Below are 11947 nucleotides of genomic sequence, written 5' to 3' on the forward strand. Positions count from 1 at the left end.
GTAAAGGACTCAGAACTACCTTACATAAGGTAGTTGTTTAAACATCTCAAATTTCATAATCCTGTCAACCTTTACATTTTTATGTTCTGATCCCAGGAACTTCTCTATCCCCCAGGCCATTTTGCTAGTGAAAAAGGATTTGGGTTCCCAACAGGGAGTTGGACCAAGGGACTCAGCCTCTTTTATCAATCTTTATCTTAATTTGCCTCAACATTGCCCTAGGCAATGTCAGCTTTCTTATTATAACCTTTGCCTTTTAATTTTCCTTAGATTTCTCCTATCTGGGGCAAATGCAGAACACTAGTATGGGGCCCTTTAATGCTGAGGACCAGCAGGGGCTCCCTTTGGTCCACCCAACTTTTGATAGTGTTGTAAAGTTTATTTCATTTCTTAATAACCATCTAAAGATTTCCACCCTTCTGGGATGAGTCCTTTGACTTCCTTTTGCCTTCCCCATTTATTTTTGGTTACATGTCCTAATGTTTTATAAGCATCTGTAAGACCCATGAAGGATAGCAAATTTGATAAGGCTTCTCAAATAGTTGTTCGATTCTGCAGGAGTAATGTCACCCAGAGTGCCCATGTAGAAGGGATCCTCTTTACCACAGCATTTACCACGATGTGGGTAATAGGCATAGTAAGTGGGAGAATATCCTGGTCATCATAAAGCCAGTCTCATATGGCTTGCATAAGAAGCATTATCAGCTGTTTTGTCTGGGGTGTCCCACTTGGCATTTAATAAGGAGATTTGGGCAGTCCCCTTATCAGGGTAATCAGACTTACAGTGGCTTTTATCTGGTTCACCAGGCTGGATGTCCCCTCAGGAATACCCTCCTGTGGAACTGGATAACATACACGCATCAGTGAGTGTTTAATAGTGGGCTGTGGGTACTATATCAACCCAAACTTGCTCTTTCATTATGTGGCATTTAAAATTAAAGATGCTCTCCTTAAATTAGTTGCTCTTACAAGGTTTTTCAGGAAGCTGATGATACCAATTAATAATGGAACAATTGCTTTATGTTATATGCTCTGGTTTTAATAGTTACTTGGTTTTGCCTTACCCCACATTGACTATCTTCTTGGTAACCACAAGTCATAGAAGCACTTTCTGTTGTCCCTGCATAAGTTTGCCTTTGGGGAGGGGGCAGCTTTGAGGCTGGTGGCATAAGCTCAGACTAACTTAAATCAGACCTTGGTCTAGCAGCAAGGTTCAACCCAAACTTCTCCTTTAATTTATTATTATTATTATTATTATTATTATTTATTTTTATTATTTTTTTTTTGAGACAGAGCTTTGCTCTTGTTATCTAGGCTGGAGGGCAATGGCACGATCTCGGCTCACTATAACCTCCGCCTCCCTGGTTCAAGCAATTCTTCTGCCTCAGTCTCCCAAGTAGCTGGGATTACAGGCAACTGCCACCATGCCTGGCTAATTTTTGTATTTTTAGTAGAGACGGGGTTTCGCCATCTTGGCCAGGCTGGTCTCAAACTCCTGACCTCAGGTGATCCACCCGCTTTGGCCTCCCAAAGTGCTGGGATTACAGGTGTGAGCCACCATGCCTGGTCTTTTAATTTCATTTTAACTATTACAGATAGCAATAACCAAGGGATTGGATATTTTGTTTTTATTCTTATTAGTTTGCATTTCCTTATGCATTCAGTGAAGTAACTTCCTGGGAGTATGAGTACCAGCCATCTCTAAATTCCACTGGTAACTTTTACCTTTAGTAACTAAATGCAGCCCAGCTGCAGCTCTATACCATGGGTGACCATACAACCACCAAGGAGTCAAAGGTTTTTCATTACCACCCTTTTCTTTTTCTCTCTATCCATTTAGTTTTATTTATATACTTCTTCTTTATTTTAAAGTGTCCCCTAAATAACCTCAAAATTAGAAAAAAAATTACATTTCCTTTTTTTTTTTTTTTTTTTTTTTTGAGACGGAGTCTCACTCTATTTCCCAGGCTGGAGTGCAGTGGCGCAATCGTGGCTCACTGCAACCTCTGCCTCCTGGGTTCAGGCAGTTCTCCCGCCTCAGCCTCCTGAGTAGCTGGGATTACAGGCACCTGTCACCACACCCAGTTAAAAATTACATTTTCTTTAGCCAACACTACATCCTTGTGTTTTTGTAAACTTCCCTAAAAAAGGTTTTGGTGAAGAGTAACACATTTTAGTCTCCTATAATTTTAACTCTTAGTAACCCAAATTCCCAGTGAAAAAATAAGGATTGCTTACTTTAACATAGCATGGCTTTAAAATTTTAAATTACTGAAGACAATTTTATGAGTAAATTTACCAAATTAATCTTACCAAATGTTACTAAAGTCATGTGAACTAAAAGGCATCTGAGCTAGTTTCTATTAGTCTGATAAACACTTAGTTTTCTTTAAATCAATTGATTAGAGCTCTTTCATCTAATTTGGTAGTGAAATTTCACTTCCACATTACACATTCAAACATATAGACATAACAGACATATAGACAAAAGCAAATCCTCTATTTTCTTATCTGCCTGTTTTCAAAAATTCTCTCCCTTTACTAAAAAAATTGCAGGAGCTGGCCGGGCGCGGTGGCTCAGGCCTGTAATCCCAGCACTTTGGGAGGCCGAGACGGGCGGATCACGAGGTCAGGAGATCAAGACCATCTTGGCTAACACGGTGAAACCCCGTCTCTACTAAAAAAATACAAAAAATTAGCCGGGCATGGTGGCAGGCGCCTGTAGTCCCAGCTACTCAGGAGGCTGAGGCAGGAGAATGGGGTAAACCCAGGAGGCAGAGCTTGCAGTGAGCCAAGATCGCGCCACTGCACTCCAGCTTGGGCGACAGAGCGAGACTCTGTCTCAAAAAAAAAAAAATTGCAGGAGCCTACAAAAATTGAAGGAGCGAGCTACCATACCAGGCTTCTCAAAATGAAGAAAGACCTGAAGCAGCAGGGTACAGCACAAGTTGCACTTCTGAGATATCTGAAGAATTTAAAAAAGAAACAGATTATAGAATTTAAAAATTAAAAACTTCTTGCTTTAAAAGTCAATAGTTTTTATAAAAGCTTGTTTAACCAATTATTTCATTCGCATTAGTGTATTTTTAATATCAAAGTTCAATTCCTATACTTTCAATATCAAAGTCCGATTCCTAGAAAGATTATTATAATTTCCTTTCAATTACAGCCAACTTAACTATATAACTTAAAAAAAAAAATTCCTTTTTTACTAACCTCATTACAACCTATACAGACCACTCATGACACACTTGGACTTTCTGGTTTGTCCTAAATATTCCTATTTCTTAAACAACCAGTCATTTTATTTTAAAATACAAATTTACCATACAAGATCCTCTGTCATACAAAGTCATTTTTCTTTTAACCTTCCTTACCAAAAATACCTCTTTATATCTGTAACTTTCTTTATGTCTCTTAATTCCTGGTTCCTTTTACCTTGTTTTACATGTATCCTTTAAATAACATATAAACTAGACAAAAACTATTTACCTTTTAATAAGAACACACTTTTAGAATTTTTCCTAGAATCTTAAATTGTTTTTAAGATTTTAAATTGTTTTAAATTTTTCCTAGAATCTTAAATCTTAAATTTTTCCTTAAATCTTAAATAGTTTTCCTAGAATCTTAAATTGAAAATTACCCAGATGTTTAGTGGATATCTATTATTTCATACAATTTTAGATTGGAAATTACATCACATTTGTTTACAAGCATTTATTCCATTACATTTACCTGCTTAATTTATTTTTAATAGTTTACCTAGATTATTTATGAAAACGGATATTCATCATTTAAAGTTATTTCCCTGTTAACCATGTTTATAACCTATGAATTTCAGGTGTTTACCTGAGTAAGAAACTTAAGGCTAACTATATTGGTATTTTACCAATAACTCAGGATTTAGCTGTTTTCATTAAACCAACAATACAAGTATCTTTATAAAAAATTACTGTAATCCTAGCACTTTGAGAGGCCGAGTTGGGTGGATCACGAGGTCAGGAGATAGAGACCATCCTGGCTAACACGGTGAAACCCCATGTCTACTAAAAGTACAAAAAATTAGCTGGGCGTGGTGGCGGGTGCCTGTAGTCCCAGCTACTCAGGAGGCTGAGGCAGGAGAATGGTGTGAACCTGGGAGGCGGAGCTTGCAGTGAGCCGAGATCATGCCACTGCACTCCAGCCTGGGTGAGAGAGTGAGACTCCGTATCAAAAAAAAAAAAAAAAAAAATTACATGGTTGGGTGTGGTGGTTCATGCCTGTAATCCCAGCACTTTGGGAGGCTGAGGCAAGTGGATCATGAGGTCAGGCATTCGAGACCAGTGTGGCCAACATAGTAAAACCCCATCTCTACCAAAAATATAAAAAATTAGCTGGGCATAGTGCCTGTAATCCCGGCTTCTCGGGAGGCTGAGGCAGGCGAATTGCTTGAACGTGGGAGGTGGAGGTTGCAGTGAGCCGAGATCACACCACTGCACTCCAGCCTGGGTGACAGTGTGAGACTCCGTCTCAAAAAAAAAAAAAAACAGAAGTAAAGATCATTCTGTTTTGGGTTGGGTTTATAGTTTTATAAACATCATGCCAAATGTTGACATCTTATAGTATTTGGCAGGGGTAAGCATGGAACTGCTTGATCAATAAATACAAAAAATGCTGAAAATTCTTAAGACATTTCTGATATTACTTTACCAATAATTTGAAAGCCAGCTTAGTTATTAAATATTTTACTTACATCACATAAACTTGAAAAACATTTAGGTTTCTTTTTGTGTGTGTATGGTGGATCAATGTGTGCTGACTGTGAGGAGGACTCTACAGTGTTTCACCACTGAATTGTTTCTGCCCTCTTAGATGTCTGTTTCTCTCTCTGGAATTCTATTACCTCCAAGAGGGCTCAAAATGCCAAGTGATCAGTTCTTATGTGTGTTTCCTGGAAGAGCCTTTCTAAACTAATTTCTTGGGCGTTGCCTGTAGGGCCATTGCACGTCTCAGGAAGTCAACCCCCAGACACTTTTACTTGGTCCCCAGTCCCCTAGGAGCATCTTTCAGCTGGGAGGAACAAAATGCCCTTTTTTTCCAGAGCCGAGGACCTTAGTCTCATTTACCTATGAAAATAACAGTTCAGTTCCTCACACAAATGCACAGACAAACCAATTGAGCTTAATTTTGGAAGAAAAATCAACGGAGAAGACTCTTTAGAATGTTCCTCCAAACTAGAAACCAAATGAGGTGCCCAAAAAGGGGTCCTTCTCCTTGTCTTTAGAAAAAGGCAATGGAGAACACCTTTAGAATGCACCTCTGAACTAGACAGGGATCCCAAATAACCTTCTAGGAGGAAAAACAAAAACTCAGAATAAATCAAGGACCATCAGCCAAATGGGAGGTCCAGTGCTCAGGAGGACTTAACAATTCCACTGGAGGAAATGCTCATAGTTGGGGAGAACTTCCAATGGTCCCCTGCTGGTACCTTAGCTCCAAGTTCAGCCAACTCCTTCAGTGCTCTGAGTCTTCTCTGAGGCCTGATGCTAGGTGCCAAATTATTGTAAGTGAAAGAGCAAAACTCTGTAAATTATTTGAAGAGATTTATTCTGAGCCAAATGAGTGACCAATGGCCCATGACACAGTCCTCAGGAGATCCTGAGAACATCTGCCCAAAGTGGTTGGGCTTCAAGTTGGTTTTTTACATTTCATGGTGACATAAGACATCAATCAATACATGTAAGATGTACATTGGTTCAGCCACAAAAGCGGGACTACTGAAAGCAGGGATGTGGGGGTGAGAGGATTTCCAGGTCATAGGCAGATTCAAAGATTTTCTAATTGGCAATTGATTATTGTCTAAAGACCTGGAATCAATAGAAAGGAATGTCTGGGTTATGATAAGGAGTGGAGACTCAGGTTGTAGTATGTATATAAAGCCTCTAGGTAGCAGGCGTCAGAGAGAATAGATGGTAAATGTTTCTTATCAGCCTTAAAGAGTCTCTTCTGTCAGTCTGAAAATCTCTGTGTTGATGTTAATGCTGGTCAGCTGTGAGGCATGCCTGACATCCACTTCCTGTCATGGCCTGAACTAGTTTTTCAGGTTAACTTTGGAATGCCCTTGGCTGAGGAGGGGTTTGTTCAGATGGTTAGGGGGCTAAGAATTTTATTTTTGGCTTACACTATTAACTAGCACAGAGGTTCTAAAACGTTAATTATTCTCTCCGCAAATAAATGATTAGGCTCATGTAAGGATGTGCCCTGAAAGCAAGAAAGGAAAGTGGGTCAAGTAGTCACTGATACAAATTTTAATTTGGCAGTTTTAGATCTAGGAAGAGATTAATGTTGGCTCCTTCACACTGTGAGGATTGGTGGCTATTTCCCTTACATTCAATGTGGATATGAAGGACAGATTTCAAAAGGTCCCCTAAAACAGTTTCTCCCTCTCTTAGAACTCATTTGCCTTTGCAAACTGAAATTAGTGTTTCTAGTTAGAATTCCATCTACCCTGGTTGCAGAAGACTTAAGATGTTAGATATCCTCAGGCTTTTCTTCATCTGTAAATGAGGGACCACGCCCCTCAGAATGCATACAGCATTGCCTAAACCATGGGGTGGGCCATTGTTTCCAAAAGCAGGCCAAGTTGAGGGGCTCTCTTACTGTAATTCACACATATCCTAGTCAAACCGTACTGCATTCTGGGGTCACTTAAAAATGTTAACTCGGTAAATCTCCCTTCTCATGGTAAATGTATATGTTCTTTCAACCTGGCTATTGCAGATGACAATAAAGATCCTACGGTTCAGCTTTGGGTTGCTCTATTCTATCTTTTTAAAGCTCCACCTTGTCCATCTTCACCAATCCCCATTTACCTTTTTACTATTGATAAGGCATAAATTATGCTGTGTGGGCTCTGTCACCATTTTGGGTGCTTTGCTCCAAGGTGAAATGGAAGCTTATCATTAGTCCTTTCCCTGGTTCTAACATCTATACTGGACACAGGTAGAAAATAGTAATGATTCCTCTCTCATAACTAATAAGTATCATGCTGAAGTCCTTATAAAAGTAGGTATTCAATTCTTATGAAAATACAACTTCCCTCCTCTCCCTGCCACAGACCTTTCTTCAGCCCACTTCCATATCTATCTTTTCTGCACTCATTCAGTCCTCTTTTTTACTCAATTTGGCCTTTATGTGTATTACCCTTTAATGATCTTTAAATGCTTAATGTGCACATGTCCTTCTTCACATGGCGGCAGGAAGGAGAAGTGCCAAGCAAAGGGGGAAAAGCCCCTTATAAAACGATCAGATCTCATGAGAACTCACTCACTATCATGAGAACAGTATGGAGGTAACAGCCCCCATGATTCAATTACCTCCCACCAGGTCCCTCCCACAACACATAGAGATTATGGGAACTACAATTCAAGATGAGATTTGGATGGGGACACAGTCAAACCATATCAAGGATAGAACCAGGGGTAGAAATCAGACTCAAACTGGGTACTAAAGTTGCTCTACTGTTTACTGTAGAGGTACGGGCACTTGAGAGCAGAAAGTAGCCGGCAGTGGTCAAGTATGGTAAGCAATTAGGCAAAAACATAAGAATAAACTCTTTAACCTCAGGTTGTATTACTGAAACTACTGTGAAGTGCTTCCCATTAGGAGTATAAGAGGCTGTTCACCTTTAGGCCAGTCTTCATATTCATGGTGCCAGGTAGCTCTACCTCATCACAACTCTTTTTTTCCATTTCAACATCTCTCTTTCTCAAGGCAAAATTATTAAGATATAATTTACACACAGCAAAACTGCTCTATTTAGTGTACAAATCTATGAGTTTTGGCAGCTGCATACATTCTGTCACCCACACACATCACAGTCAAGATATTCAACAGTTCCATTACCCCTCCTCAGTTCTCTTAAGCTCCACTTTATAGTCAACTCTTCTCACCTCCCAGGCAACCACTGATCTCTTTTCTCTTTTTATGGTTTTGCCTTTTCCAGAATGTCATATAAATGGAGTACAGTATGAAGACTTTTTAATCTTGCATCTCTCACTTAGAATAATGCACTTGAGATTTATTTATGTTGTGTGTAGGAGCAGTTTATTCTTTTTATATGCTGAGTAGATTCTGTTGTATATATGTACCACCATTTGCTTATCCATTCACAAATTAAAGGGCATTTAGGGTGTTTCCAGTTTTAGATGATTGTAAAATATGTTCGGGTTTTTGTGTGAACATGTTTTCATTCCTCTTGGGTAAATATCTAGGAGTAGAATTTCTAGGTCATATCACAAGTGTATGCATAACTTTATAAGAAACTCCCAAACCATTTCCCAAGTGTATGTACCCCTCTGCATTCCCACCAACAATATCTGAGAGTTTTAGTTTTTGTCCATCGTCAATAGCTTTTGAAATTGTTTTTATTTCAACCAAGTAGTGATCATTGTGGCTTTGATTTGCATTTCCCTAATGACTACTATAGTAAATAGACTATAGCAATAAAAGGAACAAAATACTCCTATACACAACATAAATAAATCTCAAATGCATTATTCTAAGTGAAAGATGCAAGACTAAAAATGCTTCATACTGTATTCCATTTATATGATATTCTGGAAAAGGCAAAAGGAGAGAAAACAGATGAGTGGTTGCCTTGGGGTGGGAGGGGTTGCGCATCTTTTCATATGCTTATTTGCCATCCATGTATCTCCTTTGGTGAAGTGATTGTTCAATTATTCACACATTTTAAAACTGGATTGTCTTCTGAGTTTTAAGAGTGTTTAATATATTCAGAATACAGTCATTTAATAGGTATGTTTTGACTGGGCGCAGTGGCTCACACCTGTAATCCCAGCACTTTGGGAGGCCAAGGCGGGCAGATTATGAGGTCAGGAGATGGAGACCATCCTGGCCAACACACTGAAACCCTGCCTCTACTAAAAATACAAAAAAAAAAAAAAAAAAAAAAAAAAATTAGCTGGGCATGATGGCGGGCTAATTTCTTGCCTGTAGTCCCAGCTACTTGGGAGGCTGAGGCAGGAGAATGGTGTGAACCCGGGAGGCGGAGCTTGCAGTGAGCCGAGATTGCGCTACTGCACTCCAGCCTGGACGGCACTGCGAGACTCCGTCTCAAAAAAAACAAAAAAACAAAAAAACAAATAGGTATGTTTTGCAAATATTTTCTCCCAGTCTGTTGCTTGTTCTTTTGTTTTCTTAAGTGTCATCCAAAGAGCAAGTGTTATCCAAAGAGCAAGTTTTTATAAATTTCTTTCTTTCATGGATTGCATGTTTTTTGTTGTACCTAAGAAAACTCTGCCTAATTCAAAATCATAAAAATGTTCTCCTATATTTTCTTCTAAAAGTTTTATATTTTCACATTTAGATCTATGATCCATTTTGAATTATTTTACATATGGTGAAAGGCATGAGTTTATAGGTGTTGAGCTTTTGTTTTCAAAATGATGTCCAATTATTCCAACATATGTGTTTCTTTTCACTATCTTTTAATAAGGCTCAATTTAGCAGACACTCTATATATGATCCACAAAAAGAAAGGGAACCTTCTAGCTTTGGTGTGACAATGCTATGGCTGGAGATTAAAGGACAGTTTCCAGTTACTTTGATTGGCAGAAATACCTAACAAGTATGCTTTCTACTTCATAGAAATGCATGATATAGAATGGTTCGGAAAGAATTGTCAATGCTTTCTAGTCAAAGATCACCAGGAACACACCTGTGGTTGAACAAGTTGAATTTACTACTCATTGCAGCAAGGGAGAACACATCACAGGGAACCATGTGGCATATCGGTAAGATGTTCGATAAAATCTTATATTAAGATTTGGGTTTGTGTTAGGTGATTTGATAGAGGGTTTAAAGAGGTGGAACTTTGCTCTACACTCTAAACAGGATATTGTCAGGAAGTGGGGGTAATTCTATGAGTGGGTATCTTAATAAATCTTATCTAGAAAGAGGGAAAACTGGAATGAGGCTAAAGCTGTCATTGGCAAAGAGGCAACAGCTACGTAGACTAGATTGGTATTTTCATTTTATGTATTCCATTTGGTGGGTTGGACAGCATTTGTGTTTTTGTCTACATTGAGACATGATTATGAAGTAGTGTTATTTTTGTCCTGATCTACCATGATCATGGAGTGACCTCATCTGATGTTGATGTTCTCTAAAATTGTTTTTGTTCAACAAGAATACCAAAGCCTAGTGTGCCAGCATCTACTGCATGTCAGAAACTGCTTTTCTCTTTCTTAGAACACAGTGGTTAAGAACTTGGACTCTAGAGTCAGACAAAATTGGGTTTGATTCTAGAGCCTGCTCTTCACTAGCCTGCGGGACCTGGGGTAAATTATCCAACTTCTCTATGCTTCAGTTTCCTCACATGAATATAGGATTCCCTATATTAGAATATAATGTACTTGCCTCATTGGATCGAGATAAATCAGATGATCGAGGTTAGGAGCTGTGTCAAATAAATCTGCCATATCATAGGAAAAATTAAGAAGGATATTGTTGCAGGGAAAGGAAAACCAAGGATAGCACAGTTGATTGTGCCAGGAATGGCAAAGACCAGTAAGAAAGTGAGGATAGAAAGCATAATGATTTACACTGGGTGGTAACTAACCTTTGTAAAGCTGTTAATTTAATGCAAGGATAATGCATTACACTCATGAAAACATGGTGAAACAGGAAAAACGTGCATACCTTGCAACAAGTAGGCTTGTTACTTAAATGAGTGCATACTGAAACTCTGGGAAGAAGGCTTGATAATGATGAAAACTATGATTGTGCACATAACAGGAGACAGACTCACATGTTGGGTAGAAGGTTGGGCTGGAGGTTTTTAAACTTCAGTGTACTATCAGCCTAGAAATAATTTCTTAACATTACTGGTTTCTGACTTGCTTCTTTCTGGTCCTCTTTGAACCACCCCACCATGTTAAGCAATGTCACATCTAATTTCTAAGTTTTTCAATAAGGCAAAAAGACTGTGTGTACTCAACTAGAAGAAAACTCAGTCACTTAAGAGGCTGGGTAATTGATATGTGTATTAAGAATTTTGTTAAAAGAATTTTATTGCCTGAAGGCACAAATAATTCATTATTATTGTTATTTTAAGAAAGAGGGTCTCACTCTGTCACCCAGGCTGGAGTGCAGTGGCACAATCATAGCTCACTGCAGCCTTGAAATCCTGGCTCAAGTGACCTTCCTGCCTCAGCTTCCCAAGTAGCTAGGACTACAGGTGCGTGCCACCACACCTGGCTAATTATTTATTTTTTGTGGAAACAGGGTCTCAGTATGTTGACCTGGCTAGTCTCAAACTCCTGGCTTTAAGCATCCTCCCACCTTGACCTCCCAAAGTGCTGTGATTACCTGGCCAGGGCTCATGAAGACATGACAAAATCTTTCAAAATAACATCCAGAAATAAATGTTTCATTTTATTTTTCTTGAAACAGGGTCTCACTCTGTTGTCCAGGCTGGAATGCAGTGGTGTGACCACAGCTCACAGCAGCTTTGACCTCCCAGGCTCTAGCAATCCTCCTGCTTCAGTATCCCAAATAGCTGGGACTACAGGAGTGTGCCACCGTGCTCAATTACTAATGTTTTAAGAGATGTGATCTCCCCATGTTGCCCTGGCTGGTCTTAAACTCCTGGGCTCAAGTGATCTTCCCCTGACTCAGCCTCCGAGGTGCTGGGATTACAGGCGTGAGCCACCTGTATTTTATTTTAATAATCTAAGAAAGGGAGGTCACAAAATGGGAATCAAGAACTTAGAGGAGTTCAGCCTATAAAATGAAGAAATACTACAAGTCATGTATTTCTTCGTTTTATAGGCTGAACTCCTACACTTGTAATTTCAGAAGTTTCTGGTGAACTCATGACCTCCCAAAGAAGCTCTTTTAAATCTTAGTTGGTTTATGAAACAGATTCAACTGCTGCTTTGAGTTA

The sequence above is a fragment of the Papio anubis genome, chromosome 9 (assembly GCF_008728515.1).
Source record: "Papio anubis isolate 15944 chromosome 9, Panubis1.0, whole genome shotgun sequence".
In the NCBI taxonomy this organism is placed as follows: Eukaryota; Metazoa; Chordata; class Mammalia; order Primates; family Cercopithecidae; genus Papio; species Papio anubis.